Here is a 10,071-nt window from a genome sequence, read left to right as displayed (position 1 = left end):
CTTGTCTTGCTTGACTTCGTCATTCAACCACTACCTGATGACTCGGAGTTGTGATGCCTCGTAATATCGCCAAAAATCCGGCAATGCTAGACCCCCCTCACCCTTAGGTGCCATCAGAAGCTTGGTCCCCACCCTGGGCCTCTTCCCTTCCCAGATAAAGTGTCTAGTCAGCACTCCCAACTCCTTGAAAAAGCTCGCCGGGACCAGCTGGGGGATCGCCTGAAAGAAGTACAGTAGCCGCGGGAGTATGACCATCTTTACTGCAGCTAACCTTCCCAGCCATGACACCCTTAAGTCTTTCCACCTCTGAATTGCCCTCTTTATTGTCCTAAGGGGCGGGGGGAAGTTTGCTGAATACCATCCATCTAGAGTAGCTGTGATCCTCACCCCCAGGTAACAAATCCCTCCCGGGCTCCACTGAAAGAGAGTGCTTCCTCCTAATCTATCCCGTTCTGCCGCTTCTAACATTAGATTCAGGAACTCTGACTTGCTAACATTGATTTTTAATCCTGAGGCCTCTCTGTACGTCTCCAGCAAGTTCACGCTGGCTCTAAGAGACTTGCTTGGCGCCGACAGCATAAGCAGCATATCGTCAGCAAAAGCTGCAACCTTATGTTGCACCCCCCCAAAGGGGACGCCCCGAATCTCAGTGGATTCCCTGATGGCTTGTAAAAGCGGTTCTAGGTAGATCGCATAAAGAAATGGGGAAAGCGGGCAGCCCTGTTTTGTCCCTGTCTGTAGATGTACCCGTCTCAAGGGTGCCCCGTTTACCGTCAATCTAAACGTGGGGTTCTGGTAGTTGGCCTTAACTATTGACATAAACTCCCCCCCCAAAGCCCTTCCTTTCCATTACCCGGAAAAGAAACGTCCACTCCATGCGGTCAAAAGCCTTTTCCGCATCCAATGCTACCAGGACCGCGGGAGTGTTCATTTTACCTACTTTTTCAACTATGTGGGCCACTCGCCTGATATTGTCAGCTGTTTGCCTTCCCCTAATGAACCCGGCTTGCTCAGGGTGTATCAATTGTGGGAGGATGGAGTCAAGTCTCTTAGCCAAGATCTTAGTGTAGATCTTAGCGTCGATATTAATCAAGGCTATAGGGCGGTAGGACGTACTCTCTTCTGGGTCTCTTATTAGGTTTAAGTATGAGGGTAACTTTAGCTTCTTCAATGGAAGGAGCAATTCTACCCGACTGGCGGAAGGAGTTGTATAGCGACGTCAATTGTGGGGCCAATTGCGAGACAAACAGCTTGTAAAAAGCTGCAGTATAGCCATCGGACCCGGGGCTTTATGTACCGGGAGATCTCTTAACTCCCCTCTTACCTCCTCCTCCGAGATTTCCTGATTAAGGAATTCCCTCATTTCCCTACTAATTTCCCCCAGGTGCACTTGTTGCAGGAATTGCTCTTGCATATTACTGCAGGGATGCTGCGAGGTATATAGGGAATCATAATACTCCGCTAGAGCCTCCTGTAAGTCCTCCTGCCTCGTAACTCGGACCCCCGCATCTACCTTCAATGCCTTGATCACATTTCTCGCCCTTTTGCCCCTCAACAGACGCGCCAGGAGTGCATTTGATTTGTTAGCCTTAGCATAATACTTTTGTCTTACTGCTAGCAGAGCTCCCTCAGCCTTTTTCGTGCGTAGAAGCTCCAGTTGCCCCACTGCTTTCCTGTAGGCTCGCATAGCTTTCCGGGAAGGGGTACCTCCCGCTGCCTGCCTAGCCGCTTCCACTTCTACCTCAAGCCGATGCCGCAATGAATTCCCCCCTAAGAGTGGCCTTAAATGCGTCCCACCTTATCCCCTCCCCCGTATCCTCCTTCCCGTTAATCTCGAAAAAGGCCTTACTTTCTCTTCAATACGCCCCCGGATTTCCGGGTCCCTCAGTATTGCCCCTGGTAGTTTCCAGCCCCAAATTCCCTTTACCCTCCGACCTGGTTCCATTACCATAGAAACTGTCTTGTGGTCTGCAATCCCTATTGGACCAGTACAAAGTTCCCGGACGTTCCCCATTAGGCCTACTGACACCCATATATAGTCAATCCTAGATTGTGATCCATGGACTCCTGACAAAAAAGTATAGCCATCCTCATCCCTCTTCAATTCCCTCCAAACATCTGGTATCCCCGTCCTGCCAATCCTCTCCTTCAACTCCTCAGACATTACCGCCCCTCCCCAATCCCCCCCCGTCTACGGGCCCTATCTTTTTCCTTGTCCCATGCTGTGTTCAGATCCCCCAATAAAACAATTTGACCCCAACTCTGCTCCTCTAATACCTTTAAAATCCGTTGCAGGGACTGCTCTTGGCCGGAGTTGGGGGCATAAGCCACGGCTATTGTATAGGGAGACTCTTGATATTTCCCCCTGACCACTATATACCTCCCTTCCTTATCTCTGATCACATCACAAACAGTGAAGCCCACCGTGTTATGAATGGCCAGGGCTACTGCCTTTGTTTTACTTTAACCTGAGGCATGGAGAATCTGATCATAACCTCTCAATTTTAGCCTGCCCTGTTCTTTCTGCAGCAAGTGTGTTTCCTGAAGCCCCATGAAGTCTGGCCTTTCCTTCAGTGTGAAGTGCTGCAACTTCTTCCTTTTAAGAGGGGTGTTTAGCCCTCTTACGTTATGCGTTAGCCACTTAAGAAGTTACCCAGCATACAAGGGTTATTACTACGCTGGAGTGCCCCTTTGCTTGCCCCCCATCCCGCTGCTAGTCGGCGTCCCCCCCTGTGCTCCCCCCTCCCTTCCCCCGAAGGCAAAAACCTTCCCGCCCTCTCCCTGTTCCCAACTCGGGCATCACCACCCTTTTGGTTCCAACATGGTTGCTCCACCTGCAACCCTTTAGCCACATCACCCTTCTAGAGGCCCACCACCCCTGTCGTTACCTTTCCATTTTAGGACTCGGTCACAGTTTCGCCTCGTGCTTCGCTGAGTTTCTTGGCCTCTCTCCTTCTTTTATCCCCAACCATCGTCCATTCCCATGGTTGAGGTCTCGGTCGACTACTCCAAGCTTTCTGACCCGCACCTGCCGGTGCATCCTCGAGATCCAGTCGCAGAAGATCAGACCCTTCCTGGGGAGAGGTAATCCGCCTCTGGGTCCCCTCCCATTCAAAAAGCAAGCCAAAAGGAAAGGTCCATTTGTATCGGATTGATTTCTCTTTGAGGGCTTTCAGCAGTGGGGCCATTTGCTTCCTTTTCAGGAGTGTGCTATTCGGCAAATCTTGAAAGAGAGCAATCTGGTGGCCCTCATACATAATTGGTTCCTTTTGTCTTGCTGCTCTGAGAACCGCTTCCTTCTGAGCGTACCTCGTAAATGCTGTGAGCATGCCTCTCGGCCTTGCTGTCTGACCTTTGGATAATCGCCCAGTTCTGTGCTCCCAATCCAGTTTTTTTTTTTTTTTATATATATTTTTATTGGCATTTCTTTAAACAATAACATCTGGGTCGACAGTGACCCCAAACTCCCATTTCCCAAGCCCCACCCTCCCCGCCGGTGATAGCGTCCATGTAGTTACTTCGGGTCCCCTGCAAGTTACTGTTCTAACTTGTAAACATGTCCAGGATGCGGATGTTGTGTGGGCACCACTTTATCATATAGTCACTTTGAAGGAACTCTATGACTGCTCCCCAATCTGCAGCAAAGCCGTGTCTGTCTCCTTGGAGGTTGTATGTGATTCTCTCCATTGCTACATAGGTCCATATTCTGTGGAGCCATTCTTGAGTAGTAGGGGGTACTTTTTTTTCCAATTCTGGGCTATAGCCAGCCATGCCGCTATTAGGAGCCCCATGAAGTTCCGCTTTTGCGTCTTGGAAAGAGTCCTATCCCCTGGGGGCCACATGCCACACATCCAGATTTCTTCAGCTAGATTCGACGTTCCCTCGAATGTTTCCTGCATGTGCGTTTTCACTGCCGCCCAGAATGGTTGTAGTTCTCCACAGTCCCACCAGATATGTCTCCAAGTGCCTGTGGTGGCACACCCTCTCCAGCAGTTTTCCTGGGCAGTGGGGAATATTTTATGGAGTCTTTCTGGGGTATAATGCCATTGCACCATCACTTTGATCCATGCCTCTCTAGTTTGGATTGCCCGGGTCCACTTGGCTATTATTTGCCACAGATATATCCACTGTTCCCTCGTGATTTGTTTGCCCAAGGTGGTTTCCCATTTTTTCATGTATAGCCACTTGATGTTTTCTTCTTGCGCGTTAATAAATTTGTAGAGGGTGGAAACAAATTTATTTTCTCCGGTTTCGGTCATTATATATGATTTGAATGGGGTGAGATCCCGTGTAATGGCCTTAGTTATTCTTGGAGTCGTGAGCCAGTGATGGATCTGTTCATACTGGTATCTGTCTTTCTCCGTTAGGCCCAGCAGCTCGCGACATTCTGTGAAGGATCTGATTCGCTGGCCCACCAGCATGTCCCCTACTTTGGAGCAGTCGGCATCTCTCCATTTCTGGAATTAACCTTTTGCCATCCCTGGGGGGAAGTCCGGGTTGTCGAGCAGTGGTATGAAGGGAGCCGGGTCTATCGTCAGGGCTTCTCTCTTCGTGGCCCGGTCCCAGATCTGCATGGAAGAGCTCATGACTTCGCTGATTTTAAGATTTTGGTGTCTGTGCTCTGGTCTCTTCCACAGGAGATGGCGTAGGTTCGATCTTGCGACCGCTCTATCCTGCGCTACCCACCATTTATCCGACGAGCCCGTGATCCATTCGTTGATCACCCATAGTTGAGCCGCTTCATAGTACTTCCGGAAGTGGGGGAGCGCCATTCCTCCATCTCATTTGTGGGCCGTGAGTACTTGTTGAGAAATCCTCGGTGTTTTGTTTTGCCACACGTATTTGGTGATAATTTTGGTGAGTGATTTGAAGAAAGAAGTCGGAATTCCTATGGGGAGTGCTTGGAAATAGTAGAGCAGTCTGGGCAAAATCGTCATCTTGATTACGGTTATTCTACCCCACCAGGAGATTGCCAGCGGGTTCCATCTGCACAGGTCTCCTTTAACGGCTTCCAAAAGATTTGTGTAATTTCCCACATACAGATTTTGTATTTTGGATGTCAGCGTCACTCCTAGGTATCTCACGCCCTCATCAGCCGTTTGTAGTTGCAGGTCTCTTGTGATTTTATATATCTCATCTTTGTTTCCTGCTAAGGCCATTACTGTTGATTTCTGCTTATTAATTTTCAGCCCCGAGATGTCCCCGAATTTGTCTATTAATTGGATCAATAGTGGGAGCGTTTTTGATGGTTCTTTGATTGTCATCAACATATCATCGGCATATGCGGCGGTTTTATGTGTATATCCTCCCATTTCTATACCCTTAATGTCCAGGGTCGCTCTGATTTTCGCCAGGAGGGGTTCCAAAAATATTGCATACAGAATTGGTGATAAGGGGCATCCTTGTTTTGTGCCTCTTCCGATGTTGATGGGATTCAAGAGTTCCCGGTTTACTGCGATCCTGGCTGTCGGTGCCTTGTAATTGGCACGGATCATGTTTATGAATTTGTTTCCCATGCCCATTTTCTTGAGGGTCGTGAATAACATCGTCCATTCGACACGATCGAACGCTTTTTCCGCGTCTAGCGATATTATTGCTGATGGGATATTCATAATCCCTTCCTTCTCTATAAGATGCCCTATCCGTCGTATATTGTCGTGGGTTTTCCTGTTGGGGATGAAGCCCGCTTGTTCTTGGTGTATCAATTTGGGTAGGAGAGGCGCCAGCCTATTTGCGAGGATCTTCGTGTAAAGTTTTGCATCTATATTGATGAGGGCTATTGGGCGGTAAGAATTTGGATTTTCTGGGTCTTTTCCCTTTTTGTGGAAGACGAGTATCTTAGCCTCGTTCATTGAGGGCGTGATGTTGTTCGAGGTCTTGAAGGTGTTGAATAGAGTAGTTAAGTGGGGTGTCAATTTGTCCACATATGTTTTGTAGAAGGCCGCTGTGAAGCCATCCGGGCCTGGGGCCCTATTCTTTGGGAGATCTCTAATTGCCCTCCCTGCCTCTTCCGGCGTAATGGGTTCGTCTAAGGCCTCTTTTTCGGTCGACGAAACGGTCGGGAGGGCTTTGTCTTTCAGGAAGGCTGCTTGATCTTGTTCCCTCGGGTGCTGCGAGGAGTACAAGTTCTGGTAAAATTTTCTAAATGTTTCTTTTATGCCTTCCGTTTGTGTTTCCTTCGTCCCTTGGTCATCTTTCAAAGCTAGAACCATTTGTTCCTGCCGTTTGCCCTTTAACTGTCTTGCTAGTAGTTTGTCGGCTTTGTTTGATTTCAACGCGTACCAGTGTTTTGTGTATAACAATTGCGTTTCTGCTCTTTTGGTCCTGATCAAATCAAGTTGGCTCTGGATGTGTCTATGGGCTCTCTTCACCTTTCTGGATGGATTCTTGGCCAATTCTTCACTTATTTCTACCAATTTTTCCCCCAGTTCGTCCTCCCATATGTGTGATTGCTTATCTTTCTGTGCTTTTAGTGCAATTAGATGGCCCCTCATTACTGCTTTAAATGCTTCCCATGTAGTGTTTATGGAGACCTCTGGGGTGTTGTTGTACTCAAAATATTCCTCTATCTTTTCTCTGATAGTTTCTTTTGAAACTGGATCTTGAATTACGTCTCTGGGGAGCGTCCGTCTCCATAGATTTGATCTTTTCGTAAAATTGGGGAGTGTGATCCACAATGGGGCATGCTCCGAGAGTGAAATTAGCCCTTTTTCTATGTCCCGTATTTCTCCTACTAGGGTTCCATATGCCCATATATAATCTATCCTGGAAATGGTGTTGTGTACGTGCGAGTGGTAGGTGTATCCTTCCGTTGACCCTTTAAGTCTGCGCCATACGTCCTCTAGGGCTTGGCTTTGCATTACTTGTTTCAGCGCCTGAGATGGGGATCCTACTTGGTTGATTTTGGGATTCGATCGGTCTTCTTTGTGGTTCCATGCTAGGTTGAAGTCTCCGGTGAGGATCACCTCTCCCTCTGTGAAGGTTTCTAGTTTGTTGACTGTGTCCTTTATAAAGCCCTCCTGTCCGGCGTTTGGAGCGTACAGGGTGGCAATTGACAGTGGGCGGTTATCTATCCTGACCTTTGTGAAGGCGTAGCGGCCATTCTTGTCGATTAGTGTCTCTTTGATTTGGGTTTGGAGATGGTTTGCGAAGGCAATTAGAACTCCTTTCTTTTTTTCCTCATCGTTGGATTGGATAATTTGATTAAAGCCCCTAATCCGGATGAGGCCTCTCCTTTTCTTTTGTATGTGTGTCTCTTGGAGCATGATTATATCATATTTTTCCCTGTGTAGGAAGTGTTCTAGTTTTTTTCGTTTTACTGGCGTATTGAGTCCTCTGATATTGTATGTTAAGATCTTCAGCCCCATTCTTCCGGGTCGGTTTCTGTTTTCTTTTTGGTTTTTCCTTGTGGGTCCCTGTGAAGAGCTAGTGCACCGGTGTTGAAGTCATTTCCCCTGTAAACAACCCCCCCCCTGTCCTCCCTCCCCCCTCCCACATTCTCCCCCCAACTTTGTCCCTGAGGAGGGCCGTGGGCCCTACGGTTGCTCCGGCGTCGCGCCTTTGCTCCATGCCCTCCAACATCTCAGGGTTAACTGTTCGCAGGGGATCCTAAACCCTGCTAGTGGTATGGATTCCTGGGCCGTCCCGCAGGTCAGCCGCGCCTTCTGGTCGGCCCCTGCCTCGTCTGAAGTTCTTTGCACTCTTTGCCCCCCCCCCCCTATTGCTTTTGCTTGTGTGTTTCCTGTTTGGGGAGTCTTAGCTTTTCTCCGGTTTGCGGGATTGGAGTCTCGTTTTTCGTTGTTCCATTTGCCATCCCCTCGGTTGTCTCCTTTGTCTTTGGGGTTCTCTGGGATTTGCTGATTCGGGATCTAGATCCTGGCACCCCAATATCGTTAGGCCTTCCTCGCAGGTGAGTATTCGATGTTGCTTTTCTTCCCAGGTGAAAAGGAGGCCAAAAGGAAATGTCCATTTGTAGCGGATTTGTTTTTCGGTAAGGAGTTTTGTTAAGTGGCTCATATCTCTTCTTTTTCTGAGCGTGGATTGAGCTAAATCTTGGTAAAGCTGGATTTCCTTTCCGTTCATTCTTATTTGTTCCATTGTTCTGGCTTTCTTTAGGATTTGTTCCTTTTGGGCGTACAGCGTCATGGCTACTAGTACGTCTCTTGGGCGTGCTCCGGGCTCCCCCGTTCTTCGAGGACCTACTCTGTGAATCCTATCTATGTGGATGTCGTCTCCTGCTCTGTCTTGTAGGATTTCTTGGAATACTTGTTGGACCGCCGTGCGCAGGTCTTTGTCAGCTACTGATTCCGGCATATTTTTAATTCTTATGTTCGATCTTCTTGACCTGTTTTCCAGGTCTTCGCATTGTATTTCCAATTCCTGCGCCAGGCGTGCGAGGCGATCTTGTGCTTCTGCGTATTGGAGAGCTTCATCATCCATATTCTGTACTGTCCTTTCCAGATTGTCTGTCCTCTCTTCGAGGTTTTCTATGTCCTTTTTCATTTCTTGGACTGCTTGTTTCAGTTCTCCCTTCATGTTGTCGAATTGTGCTTGGGTTGTTGCTATGAACTGTTCCTGGAGTCCCTTGAACCACGTTTTCATGTCTTCCCTTGAGGCCATTTCTTTGTCTTTTTCCTGCGCCGCTGGGTCTTCCCCTTTGCTTTTCTGTTTGTTTGGGTGCTTTTTTGTCTGGTTTTCGATACCCCAGATTTGGGTCAGATCTTGATCTTGCCTGGAACCGCTTCTACTTGCCGCTGTTACCTGGGTCCCACTCTTCGTTCTGGTTTTTGACATGTGTTCTTATAGTGGTCCTGGCCTCCCTCTGCGTGTTTGTCGTTGGGTCCTTGGTGCGGTGCGTTATTGCTGTTATCTCTCGCAGAGGCCTTGTAGCGCTGCGCTGTGTTTTCGGGGATTAGGCCTGTGTTTTGGGGGGCCCTCCTTGTTCCTCCTACGGGTCCGTGTTCCTGCAGTTTGAGTCCTTGCGGGGCTTTGGCTAGTGGATGGGTCTATGTTTCTTGCTGCGCGGGGGGGTGCCGGACTCTCGCGGGTTTCCAGGGTGGGGCGTCCGGGTTCTTCCCCCGGTCTTGTCCCGGGGTGGGGGGGGCACTTCTTGTCTCCTGTTCCCCCCTTTAATTATCCCCCCAGTCTGTGCTCCTTGGGGGGCCCGCCGCTCTTGTCTGTATGCGGGGGGGGGAGATGGATCTGCCCCTCCTTTCGGAATCTCGCCCCGACTCGTACCTGATTTATGGGCTCCTCCGGGATCCGGGACCCGTCGTGCTTTCCCTGCTTGCCCGAAGCTTCCTTCTCCCTCCGATTGGCATCGGAGCGATTCGTCTCTCCCGACGAGCGGGCCTCGGTCTCCTGCTGCGGGGATCCTCCGGCTCTCGTCCCCTCCCCCTCGCCGGCTCCGCGAGGTCTCCGCTGCAGGTTTTCTTCTGTGATCGCTGTTCTTTGGTTCCCGCTTGGCTCTTCTGGTCTTCGGCGGGACTACTCCGCTTGCGTCTCTCTGCTGCTGATGAGCCCCGAAGGGCGGATCTCTCCGCGGCCTCGTCTCCGGCGCGGGAGTGGTCGCGGCCGGATCTTCTGGCTCTCTACCGGCGGCAGGCTCGCTCCTTCGGGGGGAAAGGGGAGTGGCCCTCTCCCCCCCCCACCCTAAGTGGAAAGGGTGGGCACCCCTTGTAGCCCTCCCTGGGGGCAGATTTCTGCCCCCAGGCAGGAGTACATGAGGTGGCCTCCCATCCATTTGGGGGGAAGAGGGCCAGCAGGAAAGTGTGGGCAGGCCTCCCCAAAGGATGGGGTCTGCAGGTTAGGGGCCCCCTGGGGAAGATGGGTGCCCATTTGCCCCTAGGCATGGGATAAAAAAAATAAAGCAGAATAAATACATGGTTAGACCACCAGAGATTTTTTTAAATGGAAACGGGGTGTGTCCCCCCTACCCAAAATGGACCAGGGGCCATGTCATGCAGCCCTCACTGGGGGCACATATTTTCTCCTTGGAAGGGACACCTGACCCCAGGGAGGACTCCATGAGATGACCCCCCTTTATCTGCCCCCAGGGAGGGCTATATGAGA

The sequence above is a fragment of the Ambystoma mexicanum genome, chromosome 2p (assembly GCF_040938575.1).
Source record: "Ambystoma mexicanum isolate Mex_15411 chromosome 2p, UKY_AmexF1_1, whole genome shotgun sequence".
Classification (NCBI taxonomy): domain Eukaryota; kingdom Metazoa; phylum Chordata; class Amphibia; order Caudata; family Ambystomatidae; genus Ambystoma; species Ambystoma mexicanum.
This window is presented reverse-complemented; position numbering follows the sequence as displayed.